Raw genomic sequence first — 10,327 nt, forward strand, 5'->3', positions numbered from 1 at the left:
GTTCAAGGTCTGTGTCCCAAGAATGTTCCCTGTGAATTTGCAGACCCTGGCAGTAATAGGACTGGACTTATGCTGATCACAGACAGATGAACAGATGGACGGATGGCCATCGGGTATTACAAGGTCTCTGCAATACCTGATGGCCATATTTTGGTCATGGGTGAAAATCAGAAAGTTCAAGCATAAATTTACACTTGGGTGATGTATTTCGTGACGGAAACCAATAACTTAGACTCACCACTGCACCCAGTGAGTCAAAACATCATACATTCTTGAGAAATGTTGGTTTCTCAGCATGCAAAAGGTGGAGAACCACATCCTACGTTTCTTGGTCAGGCTCAAAACTTCTCAATCACCCCTTGTATATGCAGTGTGGTCCTTGTAGAGATTCACTTATCTCAGCAGTCACATTCATATCTCTGGATACTCAGATTTGAGCTGGATACTCAGAACTGAGATGGAGACACTGAGAAAGCGCAAGCTACAACATTTTGGTCATATGGCACATTTCTCTTGGCATGATTCAACACAACGGTCCCCCAGTGTTAACAAGTACCAGTTGGGAAAGGCCTGGCGGAGGGGTGGGGGAGGTGCCCATGTTTCACCTGGCTGTGGAAGATGGCTATTTTCAGATTTTTAGGAGGTGAGAATGGAGCAGTTGTTTGCCTGAATGGTTGAGATCCAGGACCCAAGATGTTTCTCTAGTGTTGGCGTCACATGTGACATGTGGCACCAGTGCATGCTCCCATACCCAACCTGAAAACATTTATGCAAAAAATATGAAATAAGGTCCTTGAATCCAAAAGTGGAAAAAAATCTCTACACCAAGATCTGTATTAAAAAAGAAAATGGAAACATAAAATATTCAGTGTGTAGCGGGATGAAGGTCCTGGGTCCTGATTGAAAAGACGTTCCCACTAGCTTGGCTAACGGGGAATTCCCCTTGGTTGACCTGGTAGAGGAATGGTCTTTAGTGCGAGCCGTCTGGGTTCAATCCCACCACCGTCCGGCCACAAAGGTCCTGCGGTCATAATCTGGCGTCACGATAGGATGTGGGTAGTCACAGAACATACTTAAATGCACCTGTGACTTCGGGACAAAGTCAAAAATGGTGGGGAGATATGTAGCGGGATGAAGGTCCTGGGTCCTGATTGAAAAGACATTCCCATAGCTTGGCTAATGGGGAATTCCCCTTTGGCTGACCTGGTAGAGATATGGTCTTTAGTGCGAGCCGTCTGGGTTCGATCCCACCGCGTCCCGGCCACAAAGGTCCTGCGGTCACAATCTGGCGTCACGAACAGGATGTGGGTAGTCACAGAACATGCTTAAATGCACCTGTGACTTCGGGACAAAGTCAAAAATGGTGGGGAGATATGTAGCGGGATGAAGATCCTGGGTCCTGATTGAAAAGACGTTCCCGATAGCTTGGCTAACGGGGAATTCCCCTTTGGCTGACCTGGTAGAGCCGTCTGAGTCGATCCCACCGCCGTCCAGGCCACAAAGGTCCTGCGGTCACAATCGGTATAAATATTAAATGCATCTGGACACCACAGGTTTTCCTCTTCAAATTCTGTCACATTGTGTGAGTATCAAATGTGAACAAATATTTTAAATTCCCGGTATATTAAGATCTGGACTCTGATTTGAACAGTCCAGAGCAATAATGTTGTTTTCAAGTCAATCGAGGGTAGATTTGGCTTAATAGTTGGGTTTGTTGTCTTCAGGTTGCAAACAGCATCAGTTTCTTTCAAGTTTTTCATGTATTTCATTGCATCATTTGTCTGTAGCCTGTCAAGTTTCAGAGACCTGTAGCAGAGAAACATCCCCACAGAGCATGATGCTACCACCACCAAGTTTCCCAAGCCTTTAAGGCTGAGGTTCAAAATCTCTGTTTGGCCTCATCAAACCACAGAATGTTCTTCAAGCTGATGTCAGGCTCATGTGTGCCATCTGAGAATAAAACCTTTATAGATGCTGTATTTCTGCCATGTACTAATGTAAACACACCCATCCTGTTTACCCTTGTACATAGGGAAAACGGGGCAGGGTGATCCATGGGGCACAGTGAATCAGTAGCAATATCTGCAAAACTACATATATATTTGCAGCCATTATGCCATATTTTTCACTGCATAAGACATCCCCCCTTATAAATTAGTGTTTGGTTTTTGGATACATTAAGGGTAAAACTAAGTGGCAAGTGAAGTCAGTTTTTTTCTATCAAAAGTAAATTTTGTGGCTGTCAGTGTCTTTGTATTTATTTCTCACAACAGCGGAACAGGTGGCCCAAAATTGTTATTATTAGAAGACCTACCCCGTCCAATGATGAGCATTCCGGTGTTATGTTTCCCCAGACTATCAGCATTGAGAACAAGACTCGTGTGTGTCACGTGCACCTGGGGCACAGTGAATCAGTCTAGAAAGTGTTTTATTAAGCCCAGTATCAAGTGGATGGCAAATATTATTTGTTGAAGCTTATACATTTATTTTTCCATTAATATTTTCTATAATTTGTGTATATAAACAAGTGTTTTCACATTTTGAACAGAATTATGAGAGTTGTATTTATAAGTTTCTAAAGGACTTATATCCACTATATAAGCACTCACCATTACTAGCTGGTTTGCTGGATTATAGGTTTGTTATGCATCAGCATATATTACTAATTTTGAAGAAATCTTATAATCATGTGTTTTTCATTATATTCTAAGTTGACTCACTGTGCCCCAGACACTGATTCACTGCGCCCCGGGAATTAGGTCCGGGGCACAGTGAATCAAAAATTTTAAAATTGATTTAAAACACCTGAAATTACACTTGGGGACACATAAATAACACAGCCTAATAAACAATAACTTGCGGTATTAAATCCACAATAGAATGACCTAAACCTATGCATAATGTGTTTATGCTGCCGCAAAACAACATTTCAGATCCACCTGTGCCCCGCCTTCCCTACTGTGCAAATAATAAGAAACATTATAAGTCCAAATATGAACCAAAAGTTGTTGCTGATGCCATCACATTGCAATTGATACTCCTCGACTCAGTCACCCAAATAACCATTTGTTTGATATAAAGTCATTCCACCATATCCAAGGATGCTCTCCATAGAGACCTCGTACCAAAGACATCCAGGTATTGCCTTAGGTCACTGATTAGTGTCCAAGTCTCACAACCACAGTAAGACAGGTAGCACCAAGAACGTAAAGACATAGACCTTCATTCTCCTGCAGTTATGTGTTAGACTCTATTTTACTGGATGTTAAATATTTAATGTTTGTGTTTTGACATTTATTGTCAGCACGTGCTATAAAAATAAAAATTACTATTATATACAAAATGGAATATTACTTAATAGGTTAGTACTCACAGCATTCATAGGGCGTGAGGCGGGATGCTGGATAGGCTGCATTTTAAAGAACTTCAGTTTATTTGTAATTGTAATCTTGTACCTTGTACAGTAAGTTATTCCACAGGGACTTTTACCGTAACAAACTAAGAGGCTCTTTACAAAAATCCATGTGTTAAACAACAAACACTGAAATAGTGGCTTTCTATCCTCTGACGTCTTGGGTTGGACGCGGGTATTATGAAGATGGACTGGGTTGTTCCAAAGGACCAGATATGGTTTAGTCTCTTTGTGAGTAAAAGCCCAAAGGAGAAACCTGATTAAATTCAACTTTGCATAAAGAGATAATCACCTGAAAGAGTTCAAACACAGGGACGGCATCGGATTTCTCATGTCACCAAATAGTTCTGTATATAAATAACTCTTTCATCCTTCATCATCAGAAGAGGAAGAAGTCCTATGTAAGCCCTGAGGGCCATGGTGTCCGTGCTTATCTCCGGATTCCATAGCATGAAGCAGATGAGAGTCTACGACTCCCCTGAAGAGAACAACATTCCTCACAGGCTAATTCTCCAGCCAAGGTCAGTACTTATTACAGCTGGGTGCACTGAGATAATGCAGAAGAAGGGTCTGTCCAAGGACGCACACCCATTGTATGACTGGGAATCGTGCCCAGGTCTATTGGCCATCAACTCCTACCAATACATTTCCAACATCAGATACACATTGAAGTGATAATTTGTGGCATGATTCATTTATTACTACTCAAAGACTTAAATCCAACTCTCAAACTCAATTTTTAAAAATATGTCCTTAGAGCAATTAGGTAAATATGTATCAGCTCCCACTGCAGTTAAAAACTCTGTCATTTCACTCATAAATGAATGTGGAAATATTGATACTAATAAATGTAATGAGATTTTTTTTTTTTAACTGCCTCAATGCATATGCGTTAGACCTGGTCTGAAGCAGCTTTTAGATATTTTTTCTCTAAAGTGGCTTTTAGATTTTTTTTAATGAAGCCACTTTTCTTTTTATTTTGTTTTTCGTTCTGTTTTAAACTTGTTCAGATTCAAAGTTACACACGTTACCATGAATAATCTGAAATCATGACAGGTTTTCATTGAGCTCCCACAAGAGGATGACATCCCCTAAAGCAGTGGAGAAGCAAAAAAACAACACTAAGAAGACCTTCAATGGGACAGAATCACAGGACACTCGGCCGCTCTCACAGGCTGGAAAAGCCTCTGGGGCTGCCAGGTGGCAGTTGCTGAACACAAACGCTGGTGTTTTCTGGGGTTGGGTTTATAACTTAATGAAACGTGTTCCTGTGGCTCACCATGGAGGAGTAATTCATGTTCTGTGTTTGTTTTTGTGCCATACTGACATGGTGATATAAAGAATAAGATCCCTTTTTTCACACTTGTTACATTTTAAAAATTGTGTGTAGCCTTGTGAAAGTTGAGCTGACCGTATTATGTGTGCCAAACCATTCGGTCCCATTCACATGGATATCGGTGTCGCCGACCAACATGGTCCCCCACTAAAAATCAGCCCCCTGCCTTCACTGCGCATGCATCATTTCGGAGCGTCAGTAGTGATTCACCGATTATCGCCTTGTTTCTACTTAAAACCGCCTCATTTCTGCTTAAAACTGACGTTAGAATGATTTAAGAGGTTTTACGTTGTCATCTGATGGTTAATAATTATTCCGTTTGATCGTGTTGGGTGTAGAGAGTCAGATTCAGAGTCAGTCTCAGATGTGCTGCTGCTGCGCTCTGATCGCTCCCCTGTCTTTTATGATGAAATAATGCTGAATTTATGTGGAAATGATTGTTACAAAAGCTTCAGATATCTGTCGCTGAGAAAGATGATGACTGGAGTGCAGTTTTAAGCAAAAACGAGGCTATAATTGATGAATTGCTGCTAACACTCCGAAATGACGCATGCGCAGTGAAGGCAGGGGGGCTGATTTTTAGGGGGACCGTTCAGTCGGCAACACCAGCACACAACCGACCTTGATGGGGTTTCCAAATTATCTGCAGGGGTTTCATCCACCATTGTGGTTTCGCCAAGCATGCTCATTCTCCTCATGTGGTTTTGAAAGGGTCAGGTGGAGCCAATCCACCTGACCTGTGTGTCTTTGGATGTGGGAGGAAGCCGGGGCACCCAAGAGAGCCCACAGAAACACAGGGAGAACACGCAAACTCCACACAGAAAGGCCACAGGTGGGAATCGATCCCATGACCTTCTCGCTGTGAGGCAACAGTGCTAACCACTAAAGCCACTGTGCTGCCCCCATTTTGTTCTATTATATTATTTTATTTGTTATTTATTGTACTTATTGTTTATTTTGCTTATGTGCCAAATTAGATTGACGTTTATTACATTAACGGTTTCCACCCAGCACATGATTTGAGTGTTCATGTCTTGAAACTGCTGTATATGTTGGTTTATTAACAGGTGTTAAGTGTTGAATATATTGTGTTGTTATTTTTAATATCTGCAGTCAATGTGGACAAATTTTGCCACTAAGAGTGTCATATTGTTGTTGGAATATGAAAAATTAAATCTGGCCTGCCTGAAAACCTTCAAATTGACACCAGGATCACACAAATCAAATAAGTAACAACAAACATTTTTCTGCAGTGGGGGGTAATTTTGGGACCAATTTGATGCCATCTTGAAATTAGTCCCCATCTTGAATTTCACTGATGCTGTAAACTGATCCATTGTGATAGGAGCATTTTTATGCAAAAAGTAATTTCAGTACATCATTTTGGTGTCCATTTCGGAAAACGGCTGCCATTTTGGTGGCCAACTGACCAGATTTGGTAAGTACTGCCTTGGGAATCATCATACCATATTTGGTTCTTGTACCATCAAATGCATGATACTGCTGTAAAATTGATGTTATCTACTCCACCAATAAAACTCAGAAAAGTGCTGTAATTTCAACCAAGACAACATCAACAACCCAACAACAGAGGCGTCACAAAAGAACCTCAACAGAACAGCAGAACTCGCTCGCCTTAATGAAGGTCCTTCATTCCACTATCAACTCCAAAATTTTTTGAATAATGTTTTGTGAACTAATTAGCCAAAGTGAAAGTTTTAGGAATTGTAGGTTCCATCACATGTGGTGTAGCATAAACACAGCTTTTAACAATAAGAACATCACAGCAAGTCAGGTGCAGCCATCACATGGGGAGAATTGATGAACTCGCCATAAGTGACAGAACTACAAAGGTTGAAATCTTTAAAGGAGAATATCAGATCTTTTCGCCATGATATGAAGCTATCACATAAAAGACAACATGAATGTTTCAAAGAAAATTAAGACTCTGTTGTGTGTCTTACTCAAAGTACTGCCTCTCGCCTCGCAAACATGAATTAAAGCAATTCTGCAAACAGCCAGTATACATCCATAGTGAAACAAAAACTGATGTGAAGTTATTGGAAGATTCTTGACGTTGAAGTTCTTGCTAAAGGTGGTGCTCCAAACTGCTAAGCGTAGGAGGTAATCATACTAATTGTACTTGTTTTAGATTTTGTGTGAGCAATTCAGAAGAGCAGCTAATATGCCTAAACAGAAGCAGTCACCTTGGTGTTTTCGTCAGCTCAGTCATGATTATTACTGATGATGATTTCAGGTATTGAAATAGGTCACGAACCATAAAGGAATCATGCACACTGTGTACTCGCTGTGGGGTCTGTGACCTGTGAGGCATATATGAACTACTAACTGTGGTACTAACTGCACCAATTTCTTGACTATGTCAAATCTGCTCCACTGATGACCTGCAGGTGAGCAAACACTGAACACATCATCTGCCCAGGAATGTTTGGACACATTGTGTAATGCATTTCCCCGATACCCCTTTAGAGCAACATCGAAATGTGATCACTCCGAACAAAACTAAATGGAGCGACGCACAGGTGGGCTATGACAGTACCAGTAACAGGTGCACAAAAGCCATCCAACAGAAACTACCCACAGGCCAGCAGCGATCAGTGGCATCAAATGAGATTAATCGCTACAAGGACAAAAATTGATACTCATTTGAAAGGACAGAAAGGGTTTTTTTCTGAAACGTAATATCGCAAATCTGACCTAGCTTGATTACTTTATCTTCTTTTGCCTGTGGCTTTTGTGTGTGTTTATTGGATAGATTATGGTCAGCCGGTAACACAGATGTTACCTCGTACATGTAGTGAGCCATTATTGTTCACTACTTCATCTATTGACCTTTAAGAAAGGTCAACTCATTATGACTTTTTATTTGATCACATACAATGCATCTAGTAGAATGTATTCACAGCGCTTCACCTTTCCCACATTTTATGTTACAGCCTTATTTCAAAATGGATAAATTTAATTTCTTAGTTGATGCACCTTTGGCAGCAATTACAGCCTCAAGTCTTCTTGAATATGATGCCACAATCTTGGTGCACCTATCTTTGGGCAGTTTTGCCCATTCCTCGTTGCAGCACCTGTCAAGCTCCATCAGATTGGATGGGGAGTTTCGGTGCACAGCCATTTTCAGATCATTCCAGAGATGTTCAGTTGGATTCAGGTCTGGGCTCTGGTTGGGTCACTCAAGGACATTCATAGAGTTGTCCTGAAGCCACTCCTTTGATATCTTGGCTGTGTGCTTAGGGTCATTGTCCTGCTGAAAGATGAACTGTCACTCCAGTCAGAGGTCAAGAGCACTCTGGAGCAGGTTTTCATCCAGGATGTCTCTGTACATTGCTGCATTCATCTTTCACTCAATCCTGACTACAACCCCTGGCAAAAATTATGGAATTTGTTTTGTTGTGCATTTTTGAGACATATTGCTTTAAGTTTTCTGTCTTGACGCTTTGATGTCTTCCTTGGTCTACCAGTATGTTTGCCTTTAACAACCTTCCCATGTTGTTTGTATTTGGTCCAGAGTTTAGACACAGCTGACTGTGAACAACCAACATCTTTTGCAACATTGCGTGATGATTTACCCTCTTTTAAGAGTTTGATAATCCTCTCCTTTGTTTCAATTGACATCTCTCGTGTTGGAGCCATGATTCATGTCAGTCCACTTGGTGCAACAGCTCTCCAACGTGTGATCACTCCTTTTTAGATGCAGACTAACGAGCAGATCTGATTTGATGCAGGTGTTAGTTTTGGGGATGAAAATTTACAGGGTGATTCCATAATTTATTCCTCAGAATTGAGTGAGACCATATTTTTTCCCTCTGCTTGGTCTAAAAAAATAACGTTACTGACTGCCACAATTTTTTTTCTTTATTTCTTATAGTGTTTCTTAAAGCCAGAAAGTTGCCATTTTAAATGACTTTAGTTTTGTGTCATGTCTGTGATCTGCTTTTTTCTACAAAACTAAACAACTGAATGAACATCCTCCGAGGCCGGTGATTCCATAATTATTGCCAGGGGTTGTAGTCTCCCAGTTCCTGCTGCTGAAAAACATCCCCACAGCATGATGCTGCCACCATCATGCTTCACTGTAGGATGGTGCCTGGTTTCCTCAAAACATGATGCGTGACATTCATGCCAAAGAGTTTAATCTTTGTCTCATCAGACCAGAGAATTTTGTTTCTCATGGTCTGAGAGTCCTTCTGGTGCCTTTTGGCAAACTCCAGGTGGGCTGCCATGTGCCTTTTACTAAGGAGTGGCTTCCGACTGGCCACTCTATCATACACACCTGATTGATGGATTGCTGCAGAGATGGTTGTCCTTCTGGAAGGTTCTCTCTCCACAGAGGAATGCTGGAGCTCTGACAGAGTGACCATCAGATTCTTGGTCACCTCGCTGCCTAAGGCCCTTCTCCCCCAGTCGCTCAGTTCAGACAGGCGGCCAGCTCTAGGAATAGTCCTGGAGGATCCAAACTTCTTCCATTTATGGATGATGGAGGCCATTTTGCTTGTTGGGACCTTCAAAACAGCATAAATGTTTCTGTACCCTTCCCCAGATTTGTGCCTCAAGATAATCCTGTCTCTGAGGTCTACAGATAATTTCTTTGACTTCATGCTTGGTTTGTGCTCTGACATACACTGTCAACTGTGGGACCTTATATGTAGACAGGTGTGTACCTTTCCAAATCATGTCCAATCAACTGAATTTACCCCAGGTGGACTCCAATTAAGCTGAAGAAACATCTCAAGGATGATCAGTGGAAACATGATGTACCTGGCTTCATGGCAAAAACGATGAATACTTATGTACATGTGACTTCTTAGTTATTTTTTAAATCTCAAAAACATTTTCCGCATTATGGGGTGTTGTGTGTAGAATTCTAAGGACAAAAAAATTTATTTCATCCATTATGGAATAAGGCTGTAACAAAAAATGTGGAAAAAGTTCTGTGAATACTTTCTGGATGCACTGTACAATAATCACAGCAGATCGGGGCCTCACTATTGTATTGGAAAAACACTATAATGATCTGATTTTTCCATTGATTTAATACTACAGTGGACATATCGAATTGATGTTTATTACAGGTTTTGTAACACATTTCAGCACTTCACTGGTGAATCATGGGACAGTTTTATTGTGAACTGAAAACACACAATGTCAGACAATATGTATAGTAATAATAATTGCAATTTTCTACACACTGATTTCATAAAGGATTTTCCACACTGGTGAGAAAAAACGTGAGTCACAAGATAATAAAAGAAACAGGTGGACTGACATCAAATTATATGAAAATAAATAAATAAATAATTGCGCCATCAGAAAATATATTAATATTGGTTTTGCAATTCAAAAGCTTTACTTCCTGCACAAGTCTTAATCTTTAGTTTTTTTTACAGTTTTGAGGGTCAATACAAAAAACTAACGAATCACAGATTGATTTCAACATCAGTTATATGTATGAATGTATGTTACTGTTGAAGTGTGCTGTTGTTCTGCAGACTGCAGGCATCATGCATCACAGCAGGTTGACATTCAGGTTGAACGCTGATCAGTGGGTG

Source organism: Thalassophryne amazonica, chromosome 12 (genome assembly GCF_902500255.1).
Source record: "Thalassophryne amazonica chromosome 12, fThaAma1.1, whole genome shotgun sequence".
Classification (NCBI taxonomy): Eukaryota; Metazoa; Chordata; class Actinopteri; order Batrachoidiformes; family Batrachoididae; genus Thalassophryne; species Thalassophryne amazonica.